The sequence below is a fragment of the Myodes glareolus genome, chromosome 8 (assembly GCF_982192425.1).
Source record: "Myodes glareolus chromosome 8, mMyoGla1.1, whole genome shotgun sequence".
Classification (NCBI taxonomy): Eukaryota; Metazoa; Chordata; class Mammalia; order Rodentia; family Cricetidae; genus Myodes; species Myodes glareolus.
In genome coordinates, this window is record NC_142033.1 from 42,690,433 (window position 1) to 42,705,545 (window position 15,113).

At 46.6% G+C, this 15,113-nt stretch overlaps 1 long non-coding RNA gene across 1 annotated transcript; it reads left to right on the top strand.

Moving 5' to 3' along the window:
* The first annotated feature begins 469 nt into the window (after nt 1-469).
* LOC146893843 (uncharacterized) lies at nt 470-12,368 on the top strand. The gene is made up of 2 exons (XR_015002713.2): nt 470-650; nt 11,438-12,368. It is a non-coding gene; the product is annotated as an uncharacterized LOC146893843 (long non-coding RNA).
* Nucleotides 12,369-15,113: the final 2,745 nt, after the last annotated feature.

The following is a 15,113-nucleotide window of genomic DNA, read 5'->3' on the forward strand; positions in this document are numbered from 1 at the left end:
CTCTGAACTTTCAGAAGTCCCTGTACTTTCTATCTTGTTTGAATAGTAGGAAATCCTTTAAGCCAAAATGACCCGTGTCTTTGTTTCTGAGGATAATGAGAAAAGATAAAGGCAGGGTGACGGGAAGGAGCTGGAAGGCCTACACTCAGGACGGAGGCAGCCCACGGGCTGAGAGGGGCCCACTAGGGAATGGAGCAGCAGAGAGTCTTGCCTCTTGCCAGAGCTCTTGTTTCCAGCTCTCTTCCACAGAGGATGAGGGGAAAGGAGACAGATGAGGTTCTTGGAGGACCTTGACGAAGATCTAGTCACCACACTGTCCAGTAAGAATTTCATTTGCAGAAGGCAAGCAAATAAATCAAAAGAAATGAAATCATTCAGCCAGAGCGCTTTACCGCCGAGGATGTTTGCTGTGCTGTTGTTTACTGTGACAGTGAAAATGAAAGCAAGCTGACCGGCAAGGGCAGGGAAAGAAGGCAGGATAAGAGCACCCTACGGTGCAAGCCACAGATTCATCCACGGCCACAAATGGAGACTCCGGGGTCGTGTGGTCGGCCCAGTTCTCACTAGTGGCTCACTCCTGCTTCCACAGTTTGCATCTGCAGAAAGCCTGGAGGAAATCATGGGAATGGAAACACGGAGGAAGTTACCAGGTTGGAAGGGACAGAAGGAAGAATTTGGGGTCCTTGGGGACAAAGGAGAAGTAGAAAGGACTCGAGAGGGGGTTTGAATTTTAGACCATCTGTGGCCATAGGGAAAATGGCACCTGCTTCTGTCAAGTGCAAGCGCTGACCTTCAACAGTACTGAGGAAAATCCCAGTGAGGTCTAGGGATTTTCAGCGGCAGGGTCTCGGGTTACAGTGGCTTCCCGCATAGCCTTCACTGTCTCCTAGGTAATATTGTTGGGGTCGTGTAGTCCTTCCATTTGGTTTGTCCAGCTGTTTCTCAGGTGCCACACCATGAAGCCAAACTCCTTGAGACTCACGTCTGGTACGTTTTCTCTCTGAATTAACTTTACAGTTAGAGCGTTTTCTCTAAACCATTTCTCTTTTCCATCTGGTGTGGAGATGGGCAGCAGTCCGTGCCGATTCCTTCGGGGGCGCTGTTCTCAGTGAGCTTTTCCAGAGGGTCATCGCCAGCCTCCTTTGAGGGTTTGGATGTCTGATGACTACACACCCATTCGCCTTGATAGGCACCGTGTACACGGTTAGGTGTGTTCTGTCTGTACTTCTATTGAACCCTTAAACAAACTACTGAATCCGTGCCTGTGAAAACCCTATTATGGCACAGATATATGCACAAGTTGGTGTGTGTGTAGGTGTGGCCTATACAGTCCCGGGATAAAGAGCCACTTACTGTCTGTCACGCCCTGTGGGAGATGAAAGCCAAAACACGAAGCCCGGTTTGTGAAGCATATTACAATCAAACGGACAGAGGCTTTGATCATTTCCAGCAAAATTTCAAGCTAGAAAAAGGAGTGGAAAAAAGTAGAAAAAAAAAATAAAATATATTTAAAAAAATATATTTTAAAATATATTTTAGGGCCACCAGCATGGAAGTCAAACATTTTTGTCTTTATAGAAATTTTCTGTGGTTGCTGTAAATTAAGCCTCCCTTCCACAGATGGCCATGTGTAGTGTGTCCTGGGTACAACTCTAGGTGGGATAATTTATTAAATTTACCAGAACATTTATGAGGGCTTAGTTTCTACTGTGTGACAGACTAGCCCAGGCCAGGCAACTCAGAAGTGAAATTTAATTCTCACAGTTATTAGATTATTAAAAGGCAGCTGTGGAGAGATGGTAGGCAGAAGGAAAGAGAGACTTGGTCTGGCCTTAGGTAGGACCATGTTTATTCACGATGAGAGGGTATCTTCTTCACTCACATGTGTGGAAAGTCAAATTGCCTACAGAGGAAATAAACAGGTTGCAGCCCTTACAGGGACGAGAAAGACATTCCTAGTCTGCAAGGGAAGCTGGGAAGTGTAGTCTTTCAGTGGAGGTGAGCAGTCCAAGGCTGAAAGTTGCATGCATCTGGAGAGGTCTTTTTTGTTGTCCCAACAGAAACACATACCAGAAGCTAGGATGCACAGGGTTCTTCATCTTCTTATAAATCCATTAATCCCAACACAGAGGCCCTACCCCTGTGATTTCATATAAGTCCAATTTCTTCCCAAGAGCTTCACTCCCCAAATATCATTACCATATGAATTTCAAGATTTTCTACAACACGAGCTTTGGAGAACAGTATTCAAACCACCTGTGAGGAACTAGAATTAAAAAGCAAATAAGACCTGGTTCTAATCCTCAGACCACTTGTTATCTGGTAGGAAAGGCAAGCTGCAAACACAGGATTCCCGGTAGGCATGATGGTGCAGAATAGGCTCTACGGGCTTCCTGGAGAACAGCTATCTGCCACATACCATGTGTGTGATGCCCTGTTGCGGATGCTGTACTGGTGATCTTGGCAGTGGCACGAGGCCTTGTCTCTCTAGCGTTTCCCTGGTCTGCTGCTCAGGGCGTGGAGTAATGGTTCAGCGTGCCAGGGTCCATGGCCCCCAAAAGACTGAAGGGCTCAGCGTGGCAGGACTTCCTCTCTGGGCTACGGCACGCGCCATTTTTGCTATGTTTTCTTCTATCCTTCATCGGGAACCAGGAAGGGTAGCTTGGTTTTCCTCCTCTGATAAAGCTGTTGATACCCATCCTGGCTCACTATGTAGCTGGGAGGGGGCCAAGAAACCCATTAAGAGCTTTTAGCTGTCTTTAGGATAAAATTCAACCTTCCTACTTCAAGGCTGGCCCTAATCTCCCTCTCTGTCTTTCCTTAGCTGCCCCTACCATGGCTCTTTTGGGCAGCAGCCAGGCTTGATCCTTGGGGTTTCTTCAGAATCACCAGCTGCAGGCTCCTCTCCAACCTCTGTGCTTTGTCTTCCTTGGGCCTAAAGTACTTTCTCTCCTAAGCTGCGTCTGCCAGGTCTGCCTCAGTCCCTAGGCTTCTAGGTCATTGCCTTAGGCAAGTCCCTGTTGAACTCGGAGATAAGGTGGCTCCTGGACGACCCAGGACCTATCTCAGTTGCCATCAAATGTCAGAGAGACTGACTGTTCTCAGTCCACTTTTCTCCTGTAACTCGCAGAGGGAGTGTACAGACCACGTCTGTTCGCCTGGCTATTGTCTTCCCAGGACTCGGCAGGTGATTTGCTGGGTGCAGAGGCAGCTTTGGGGGGCAGGTGAGCCGTGTAGCCAGCAGGGACTCATGTGCAAGAAGGTGGCCTTAATCTCTGGTTTAGTGGTGCTGTCTAGAAAATGCTTGTGTTTCAAACAAGGAACCCCATATGTTTTCATTTTGTCCGGGGCCTCAGAAATTAATGCAACTGATACGTGGACCTATAAATGAATTAGTATACATAATGTATTCTACTTTTAAACCAACTAACTCTTGTAGCATATTGAACCAAGAAGTGGGACAGAAAGATCACTGATTGAGTAAAGGAGCTGACAATTTGTTAATACTTTTCTTTTGAGAGGAGGGGAGACTTATTCCATAGTTCAGACTGTCTTGAAGTCACTGTAGCACAGGCTCACCTTGACTCCATGGTGATCCTCCTGCTTCAGCTTCAGCTGTGCTGGGATTGTAAGTGAGAGCCACCACCACACCAACCTGGGGACAACTGGAGTTGTTGGAGCCCCCATGTTGCAAAAGGTGTCCTCTGATCGCCCCACAAGTGCCATGGTACTCACATGTCCATGTGCGCGCACACACACACTCACTCACCAAATAATGTAAATGTCAAAAAATTAAAAGCAAGACAGTATTAGAAAGAATTCTGTGCTGTCTGTTCTGTGAGATGCATTTGCATAAAAAATTGCACTTTGGATGACCACAACCATCATGAATTCAAAAGAAAGAGAGTGTGTATAAGGAATAATTTGCTTAGTCTTGTGTCTAACTAAGAGTGTAAGATTGGTATGGCGGCCTACAACATCCAAGTCCCTGCACTTGGGAAGAAATGCCAGCAGGCTACAGGGAACCCGGTCAAAAACCGAAAAAAAAAAAAAGCCGTAGACAAGAAACTTTCTGCAAATTGTAGTAATGCTACATAGATGTCAACCTCCATGCTAAGCAAGAGTGTCTGTCTGCTTGGCAAGAACAGTGCTAGTAAAGGGTGGCCACCATGGCTAAGAGTCATACTGGGGTCTGGCTGTCACCACTGCGAGGGCTTTGAGTCTGAAAGTCCTTAAGGGACGTCCTGCTAAGCTTTGTAAGGGCATTTAGGGACTGCCTCAGCTACTCCAGACTGCTGTAATGAAGTCCCACAGGCTAGAACATGTCTGTGTGTGCACGCACGTGTGTGCGTGTGTTCATATCATAGCACTTGAAAAGCTGAGGCAGGAGGATCACGAGTTGGAAGCCAATGCAGATTACATAGCAAGATCTTACCAAAAGCAAACAACGAAACAACCACCACCACTACAAAAACACACAGACTCTGTGGCTAAAGAACTACCATCTTATTTCTCACAGTTCTGAGAAGTCCAGGAAGAGCCAGGTGTCGGCAGTATTGGTGTCTGCCTACTCCTCTCTGGGGGTATATTCTTACTGGGTCTTATCTTGGTGGAGGGGTAGCGCTCCTTTGGGTCTCATTTAGAAGGCTGCACCCTTATAATTCAGTCAGCTCCTAATAGTATCACCTCTGGGGTCAGGATTTCAATTTGGGGAGATGGAGTAGGGGGTAGGGGCACAAATATTCAGACTACATAAGGGAGTCTTTTTTTAAAAGGATCTCTGAGCTATCACTATCATGTCTAATGGGGCAATGGCTGTGTTGTATGTATGTATGTATGTATGTATGTATGTATGTATGTATGTATCTATCTATCCATCTAACTAATCTTTTCCTACATGTTTGTCTTTATGACACTTGCATGCCTGGTGCCTGCGAAAGCTAGAAGAGGTTGTCAGACCCACTGGAACTGGAGTTACAGACAGTTGTGAGCTGTCATGTGGGTGCTGGGAATCAAACCCGGGTCCCCTGGACGAGCAGCAAGTACTCTTAACCACTGGGCCATCTCTCCAGCTTCTTGTCTACCATCTTTGGTCTCGTGGAGAAGGCACACTTATTTCAGCCAGGAAAGTTCAAATGGGGATTCCCACACAGCAGGGCCCAGAGTCTCTAGAACATGTGAGATGCTTATTCTTTTCTTACTGCTGTGCATCCCAAGTGTCCAGGACCGGGTCTGACTGCCTCATGAAGGGCTGAGAAGGCTCTGCAACCTTTGGCATCCAGACCCTGGCTTCCCTGCTCTACGACAGGAGAAAGGTTTCACATGATCTCCCACCTCTCTTTCCAGGCACTGAATCTGACTGAAAGCCATTCCACTCTGGGAATGTGAAAGCCATGCCCAGAGCCCTGCTAGCTGCCCCTGAGCCCACCATTCTTTGATATATGTGCAGCTGTCTTTGTCCTTGCCATCGCTCACTCTCCTGGCTTGCCACTCAAGAAGGTGAATCCTTCCAGAGTTCTGTCACCCTGCACACTCATTGCCATCCGCCCTGTGCATTCTCAGTCGCTGACTTCCTGTGTCCTGGCACACTGGGTTATCATCGTCTACTTCCTTCATTGCTCTTCTGGAATTTCAGACTTCTTTAACGGCCTGCGTTTTGCCTTTTCAGCATCTAGTACACTTGAGACTTGATATTTGATTAATGAATGCTTAAAGAAGGGATGAATGGTTAACAGAATAACCCTCTCATTCATCCCAAATGGTCTCTAGAAATTAGTACTACACTTGCCTGGGCCTCTTGGAGACACAGTGGGGGAGATAATGAGAGAGGATCAAGCAGTGGGGGTTGATCTTGATGGCTTGTTGGTCCTTCTGCTTGGCCATATTCTAGTTCATTCAACTCATTGAACAGGGAAGCCACCCGAAGCTTCCAGAAGCTTCTTGGGCTTTACTGACTGCCCAGCATTTGCTGGCCTGTCTTCGCCCTGTCTTAAGGGTAATGGCTGAAGTAAGGAGGGGAGGAAATGGGTCTTCCTACTGGATGTAGCTCCTGCCATGTCTCCATCATTCCTCCCTCAGAGACTTATGGCTATCACTTATGGCTATCGAGTAGCTTACAAGATGGACATCATGGACTCCATGGCTTGCTTTGGCCAAGTACTAGGCTGGGGTTGACCCAGATTCTTGAAGGAACCAGATGTAGTGCCTGGCTGGAGAGTTAGAAGTCCACTGGGTGGTAAATGCCTTTAATCCCGGCACTTGGGGGTGGGGCAGGGGAGAAGCAAAGGCAGGTGGATCTCTGTGAGTTTAAGGCTAGCCAAGTCTACATAGTGAGTTCCAGGGCAGTTAGAGATGCGCTGTCAGATCCTGTCTCAAAACATGCCCCCCAAAAGTACTAATAATAAAGTAAAAATTGTAAAAAGTCTGTGGGGGAGTGCCAGGTGTAAGGGTGGTGAATGCCTTTAGTTCTCATTCTCAGAAGGCAGAGGCAGGTGAGGTGGCTCTCTGTGTGTTCAAGGCCAGCCTAGGCACCCTAAGGAGTCTTTAAAGTTAAAAAAGAAAAGAAAAGGCTCCCTGGGGGTCAGGACTGCAGGCATCTGTAGAGTGGAATGGCAGTCTGCTTCCAGTGGAAATGCTAAGCCCAAGCAAGCTGTTTTCACGGAAATATCAAACCATTACTGCGAGGTTTGAAATGATAAACCCTTGAACTTGCATGAAGTTGCTTGTAGCATGAGGGCTGGCTTGTTGGGGTTTCTGTCCTGCCCGGTACCCCAACAGCCGGCAAATCCCAAAGAGAAATTACACACAGGACTCCATAAGGTTAGAAACTGATTGGCCCATTAGGTCAGGCTTCTTATTAGTCCTTGTAACTTACATTAATCCATTATCATTATCTACATTAGCACATGGCTCCATACCTTTCTCAGCTGGGCAAGTTACATGTTGCCTCTTCGGTGGTCTGCGCAGGAGTGACAGAGGAACCTCTCTGCTTCCCAGAATTCTCCTGTTCTCATTGCATCACCTCTACTTCCTGTCTGGTTTTCCCGCCTATACTGCCTGCCTGGCCAATCAGCGTTTTATTAAAATATGATTGACAGAATACAGACAATTCTCCCACACCAGTTGCTAGCTAGCTTTTGTTGAAGCTTTATGGGGCTAAGTGTAAGACTTCCCTTTACAGGAAAGGAAACCAGGGTTACCCAGCTTGTGGGGTGTTCGGGATACCCCGGGATCAGCACCACCGAGGTCAGTCTACCTAACTCTACCTTCCAGAAGGTTCGGTGTGTAGGAAGCAGATCCAAAGGCCCTGTGAAGTCTTAAGGTTCCCTTGAGATACAAAGAGCAACTCGATTTAATGTAGTTAAGTCATGGGTATGGTTTGTGAGTTTTGGTCCTTTGAAACTTAGCCGTCCTTGGAGGAGGGCCTGGGACACAAAAGGTCCAGGAACAAGAGTAGGAAGCTGCGGTCAACGGTGGGGAAAGGGTTGGGAGAGAGGTAACATAAGCCACGAGGCTCACTACGGCTGGGGAGTGATCCAGGGATGCTCTGGCTGCTTAGGCCTGGGGAAGGAGGCCAGGGCCCCAAGGCACAGTGGTCAGAGGACTACCTGACGGGACCAGTCAACACCAGTGCGGGCACCAGCTCGCATTCCCAAGTGTAATGCAGTAACCGGGAGTCATCCAGGACACTAAACAACGGCCACGGGGCACAACAGGGGCAGTTACTGAGCTCTGCCCTGCAGGACAGATGGGTGAGAATCTCTTCCTCCAGAGGAGGAGATGGCCTCGGGGCAGTTCAAGATGCCATCCTAGAGGGAGAGACAGACTGGATGTGGCCGGGATCCTTGGGCAAGATGTATGTATGTGTGTATGTTGTTGGGGGCGGGGAGCACAAGAAAGGTGTCAAGGCTTCTGACTTCCTGCCCTTCCTCAAATTTTACACGTGTGAGCTCCAGTCTTGCCTACAGTCTTGTGAGGAATTAGTTTCCATGCCTTATAACATGGTCATAATGTACCAGAGACCCTGGAGCTAATTGCCATGGGAGAGGCTGAATCTGAACACAGACCTGGCTGCCCTATTCCCAATACACAGTTGGGGCCTAGGACACCAGGGCATGCCTGTCTCCTCTGGTAAAGTTTATGACTGGATGACTAGACTGCTCCCATCCAGTAATGTATCCCAGGCCCCTCACATTGTGCCTTGCATGGAAACATTTGTGTTCAGGCTTGCAAACGGGAGGGGCCGTAGGAGACCCTCAAGGGGAGGCAAGGCAAGGTCAAGGAGGAAGGCCAGGGAGTAAGTGTGGTTAAGTTGCAATTAAGTGGAAGAGTAAATTGCTCAGAATACCGCAGCCCTCAACCATTCTGAAATGACTTTACGGTAATTCTAGATAAAAACACGCCATTCGGAGACGATACTTAGAGATCTGGGGTGGGGTTGGTTTATTTTATTTTATTTTATTTTTCCTGACAGTTTCAATATAATTCAGCACTTTCACTTTGGCAGATAGGCCTGACCTTTCTGTGGTCTGAGGATGGCTGACTCAACAGCAGGGTAAACCATGGGGCACACATGACCCAAAGCCAGTCGGGTTGGCGGTTCCCAGCGCTTGAGTCTCCTCTCTTGGACTCCGGAAATCTCTGGAACCTGGACCTATAACCCTTATGGAACTGAGTCTGGGCAGAACGTTCATGGGTTAGAACCTTTTTAAAAAAGAGGAATTTCCCCAAAGTTCATAAGAGGCAGAGAAGGGCGCTGGTTTGGCTACGTTCTTCCCCCTTTCTTTTTTACAGGGTGCAGATGGAGACAGGAGATGAAGAAAAAGAGGAAGGAAGAGGAGGTGGGGGAGGGTCTGCCGCAGGGTAGGCGGGTTCTAGCTTCCCGGGAACCGGAGCTCAAACTCAGGTTTTCTTGGTATAGAAGAAGGTTATCTCTTCTAATTGCCCGTAGTCGAGTTTTTCTCTGGCTTCGTGTTTCTTTGGAGCCAAACCATGAACCTGAATATTCCTCACTTCAAAACCACGGCCCACCTTCCTCACCAAAACAAAAGACAGCATCTACCCCACCCCCAGGCCCCAAAGTGAGGTTTCACACGCTTATCAGAGCTCAGATCTGCTGTGCACACCAGGAAGCAGTGCCAGTAAGCCAGCTGTAACCAAATCAGATCTTTCCCCTTGACTTCCATTGGTGAGACTTGGGACTTGCTGACATCGAAGAAATGACGGAGCGGAGCGAGGTGTGGGCGCCCTGCACCTGCCCTCCCAGAAGACAACGTTGCTGGCTTGCTGGCCTCAGCTTGGAATAAGGAGCATCTAGAATCAGCAGAGATCCGGAGACCCTGAGCAACAGAAGTCAGATGAGGTTATGATTTAGAATTTCATGTGGCCTCAGTATGATCCTGGTGGGGGCGATGCCTGTTCCCCTTCAAGAGTGGGTGCTGGACTCTGCTGTGGATAAAAGGGAAGCTGCCAGAAATAACCCTTATTCTGAAAAGGGAAACGAGGGAGGGGCTGGGGAGATGGCTCAGTCAGGAAAATACTTGCTGCACAAGCATGAGAGTCTAAGTTTGGGTCCCCAACACCCAAGTAAAATCAGGGCCCAGACAGACGGTGGGGCGCATGCCTTTAATCCTCGTACGGGGGAGACAGAGGCAGGCGGATCTCTGTGAGTTCGAGGTCAGCCTGGTCCACGGAGCAAGTTCCAGACAGCCAGGGCTGCTACACAGAGATAGCTTGTCTCAAAAAAATAAAAATAACAAGCAAACAAAGAAAAACAAAAAGCAGAGCCCCATGTATCACAGCAGGAACCCTAACATTTCCTCAAAGGGAGAGAAAGGAGGATTCCCGGAAGTTTCCTGGCCAGCCCGTCTAGCCAAATCTGTGTGTCCAGTTTAGTGAAAGACCCAAAATACAAGTATCAAATAATGAGGTGGAGAAAGATAGGGGAAAGAGTTCAACATTGATTGACCTCTGGCCTCCTCACACATGCACACACGTGTGCACACACCCAAGTGTATGCATGCACGTACACTACAGAATACAACGTTGCACACTCACAGTGACCCTTATTCTAGGCAGGTGGACTCAAAGCTCAAGCAATAGCAATAGTGCCTGCCCCTAGTCTCTGTTTCAGAGTTACTGTGAACGTGCATGGGGTGGAGCACCTAGAGGAAGCAAGCTGTCACCCGGGAACTGGAGCCAGCATTCTCTCCAGTGTGAAATTACCCCAGAGAATCAAGGTGTGTTCTGAGGCTGGACAGACTAACTGGATATAGAGGGCTGGGGCGCTAGCTGATTTTTACTCTCTCGGCAATTCAAAAGGGCTTGAATTTGTTCTCTAATCATTGAACCAAAAATGCCAAAAGACCAAACGGTTTGAACCTCTGCTTTGAAGGACTGAAACTTTTAAATACCATTATATGTGTGGAGACTATCCTCTTTCCTGAGGTTATAAAATGTTTGTGAGGATGAGGTGTCCTTGGGAGTGAAGGAAGTCACTGGAGGTCACAACCTTGGTCACTGTTGGCCCTCTGCTGCTTTGGAGACACTGGATTCCAGGTGGTTTCCTGTATTAGCATAGTTTGTGCTTGGTCTTCATTTAAATAGAATAGTTCCATTCACATATAATGGAGACCATAAATAGGATCACCTGAAGTCACATGAAATTCTAAATCGTGACCTCATCCGACTTCTGAGCCCTATCACTCAAGATCCCTGGATCTCTCCTTATTCCAGACTGAGCCTGGCAACTTTCCTCCTGTCATTTTCTCCTGTGTCAGCATCTCCCGAGTCTTTTAACCCTTGGAAGTCAAGGGCAAAGATCTGATTGGGCTACAGTGGCCCTCTTACTCCACTCCAAGCTTCTAGTTTGGGTCTGTGGTTTGTAGGATCACAGGCATGCACAACCACATTCTGAACCTTGCTTTTTAAAACAGTGTGAGAAACACGGGAACATTGAAAAGATTAGACTTCCTATGCCGCGCTCACCTGGTTTTAACGTATATTTAACATTTGTTCTCGTGGCACATCTGTTGCTGTTATGAACTACCATCAACCCATCAACTAAAACCCTTAGACTGTCAGATTTCCTCAGTTTCTTCTGCGGCTCCAAGATTCCTTCCAATGTGGCATGTTGCGTTTGCTTGGCTCCTCTTGATGGTGTCTCTCTCAGGCTTTCATTGTTTGTTGACTTTGACAATTTTTTAATGATCATTTTTATTGTCTGTTCTCTGTAGACATCCATAGTTACAGCTTTTATAGCATCTAAATGAGGTCATTTGTTTCTTGAATTATTGAGTTGTGAGCTATATATTTTTAGTACTAGACACCTATCAGATTTGTTTGGGGCCTACAAACGTTTTCTCCATTAGTGTAGGATGTATTTGCTTGCTTGCTTGCTTGATTTTTATTGTTTGCTTGTACTTTTTTTTTTTTTTAGTTTTGTCTTTGTTGGAGTTTCTATTGCTCTGAAGAGACACCATGACCATGGCAACTCTTATAAAGGAAAACATTTAATGGAGGTGGTGACGCACAGTTCAGAGGTTCAGCCCATTATCATCATGGTGTGGAACATGGCACTGAGCAGACAGACATGGTGCTGGAGAAGTTGCTGATAATCCCACATCTCTCAGGCAACAGGAAGTCAACTGAGATACTGGGCGGTATCCTGAGCATAGGAAACCTCAAATCCCACTGCTGACAATGATACACTTCCTCCAACAAGGCCATACCTACTCCAACAAAGCCACACCTCCTAATAGCGCCACTCCTTATAAGATTATAAGGGCCAACTACGTTCCAACTACTACAAGTTTACATATTTATATTTGTTTTTAATTCAAAATTTCATCCAATAAGTTTTAATAATTTTCCCTTCCCCATTCCTCCAAGATCCTCCCCACCTCCCTTCCCCCAAATCCTACAGTCATATCGCCTGAACATACCTAGTCTTTTCTGATAATTTCTTTTTTTTTTTTAATTCTGAAAATAATCCTAAAGTCTCATGCTTGTTTGGCAAATAAATGCTCGAACGCTGAGCTATTTCAAGCATCTTCAGTCGGTCCCCCTTTTCACTTTATTTCTGAGTGGCCTAGACTGGTCTTTCACTTAGCTCTTCCTGCCTCCGTCTCTTGAGTACCTGGGGTTACTGGAGTGGCAGAGCAGACAGTGCCTTTCTCATCACTTCACATCAAGGGTAGACACTGTCAGCATGGCCTGCCATGCTTTCGAATGGCCTCAGACACCTGCTTGGAGAGGTGTCTTGATTGTAAAGTTTCTCTTTTCCAGTGTTCCCTACCATAGGAATGGGATTTATGATTTATGTTCTCCCTCAAAGGTGGAGGCTCTGCATAAATTATACAGAACACTCACTTGTAGAGACTTGTCTTTTGTGGTTGTTAATTAATCCAATCATTCATTAGTGTCAGGTAGGCTCATGGGACTTTATACTTTGGGTTCTAATTAAGTCTACTTTTATTTTTCTGTTTCTGTCTCCACAGCTTTGGCCATGGTGAGCTTTTCCGGCTGATTCCTTGTTCTAGAAATGCCCTCCATCCCTTCTGCTTCCCTGTGTCCTTCTTGAGCTTCCTGATGCTGACCACAGCTCTGCTTCCATCCCTCCTGTGTTTGTCTCCTGCTTCATCCTTGGGCTCCTATGCGGTTCTGTGCTCTCTTCTTTCCCCAGTTCTGCACCCTCCTCTGAGCCCTGGAGAACCCCCAATTGGCTGAATCTTTCTAGGGCAGGGGTAAGCCATCAGCACCCAGATGCCTTCATCATTACCTCTACTCGTGAGGATTCATCTTTCTGTTTCTATTAACCCACACCAGTGACAGAAAACAGAAACTCTTTGACGGCCTTCAATGGCATTTCCCATCGCGTGTGCCACACTACGGGTACTGTGAGTAGGGACTGTGAAAACAGAGATTCTGTGCCACCTCCGCTGGACTATCCACTTGTACTAATATGTCACAGACACATCCTCAATGAAGACATCATCTTTCCTCTCGGACCAGCGAAGCAGTCAGGCTAACTGCAGATCTTCACCTCTCCCTCTGTGCCTCTAAATTCAATCCACAGTCTCCCCTCCAGCTCTGGGGCAGACCATCTGCTGAAGCCTCTCTCCCCTCTCCTCCTGCCCCCATCTCCAGTGGGTCGCATGGATCATCCTCTCCTAACCTCCCCCACAACTCATTGCTTTATCCCAGCCCCAACTCCAGCAGGCATTCCCTGGGAATTCGCAGGACACTCTGACCAGGGAAGCAGGTAGGCCATCTGGAGATCTTCCTCTCCCACTCCCTCAGAGTCCATTTTCCTTCTATCACTCCTCCAAGTTCGTTTTCCATTTCCCACCTCTCTGTTCTTCCAAGTCCAGTCCTCAGTCCCAGCCCCAGATCAGTAGCAGACCTTCCTCTGTGGCCTCTCCTCATTCTCTGCTCCCATTCCCAGGGGACTAAGCTGATCCTGGCGGAACACCTGCCTCTCTCCCTCCTGGGAATCCTATCAGCACCTCTTATCCCATCCCCATTCCTAGGTGTCAGCTCCCAATACCCAGAGACACATTTTATCTGGAACCCCAGTGGCCACACCTATCAGCATCCCAGAAGGATTTCTTACCAGGCATCACACAGTCACCACATTTTCCTCAGAACCAGAAAGGACAGCAGAAACCAAGGAACAAAACAACCACCCAACAAAGACAAGTCCAGATAACAGCACCCAGAGTTACAGTCTTCCCAATCCTAGATATGTGCAGACACAGAAGTAAAAACACAATAACAGTCAGGACAGTGTGCCTTCACTAGAGTCCAGCAATCCTACCACAGCAGGCTCTGAGTATTCCAACATAGCTACAATGCAAGACAAAGGCCTTAAAATAGCCTTTATGATATAACAGTGGTCCTTAAAGAGGAATAAAGAAATCCCTTAAAGAAATCTATGAAAATGTCAGCAAACAGTGGAAGGAAATGAATAAGACCTGAAAATGGAAGGAAGATCAATAAAGGAAACCCAAACTGAGGAAAATCCAGAAATGGAACATTTAGAAACTCAAGCAGGAACCTCAGAGGCAAGCCTCACCCACAGAGTACAAGAAATGAAACGTAGAATCTCAGGCATTGAAGACAAAGAAGAAGAAATGGATATGTTGGTCAAAGAAATGTTAAATCTAAATCTCAAATAACTCCTGGTACAAAACATCCAGGAAATCTAATAGGAATAGAAGAGAAGAAACCCAGGTCAAAGACACAAAAAGAACAAAACAAACAAACAAAAACAAAAAAACCTAGATATATGAAAATAAATTTAAAATGGGGTACATGACCAGTATGGTGACACATGCCTTTAATCCCAGTACTTGTGAGGCAGAATCAGGAGGATCTTTGTGAGTTCCAGGCCAGCCTGGTCTACAGAGTGAGTTTCAGGACAGTCAGGACTACACAGAGAAACCCTGTCTCCAAAAACCAAACCATACCAAACCCAAACAACATCAACAACGAAAATGGGGGAAGGGGTACAGATCTAAACGGAGAATTCTCAAAACAGGAAACTCAAATAGTGGAGAAACGCTTTAAAAAATGTTCAACATCCTTAACCATCAGGGAAATACATATCAAAACTAGTTTGAGATTCCATCTTACACCTGTCAGAATAGCTAAGATAGAAAACACAAATGACAGCCCATGCTGATGAGGCTGTGGAACAAGGGAAACGCTCCTCTACTACTGGTGGGAGTGCAAACTTGTACAGCCTCTATGGAAATCAGTGCGATGAGTCCTTGGGAAGATGGAAATCAGTATACCCCAAGATCCAGCTATACCACTCTGTATATACCCAAAAAACATTTCATTCTGCCACAGAGACATTGCTGCTTTATTCATAGTAGACAAAAATTAAGAACAACTTAGATGCCCCTCAACAGAAGAACGGATAAAGAAAATGTGGTATATGCATACAATGAACTCAGCCTTAAAAAAATGACATCATGAAATTCACAGGTAAATGAATGGAACTTGAAAAAAAATCATCCCGAGTGACGTATCCCAGATCCAGAAAGACAAATATGATATGTATTCAATTATATGTGTGTATTAGCTGGTAAGTCAATGATAACCAAGCG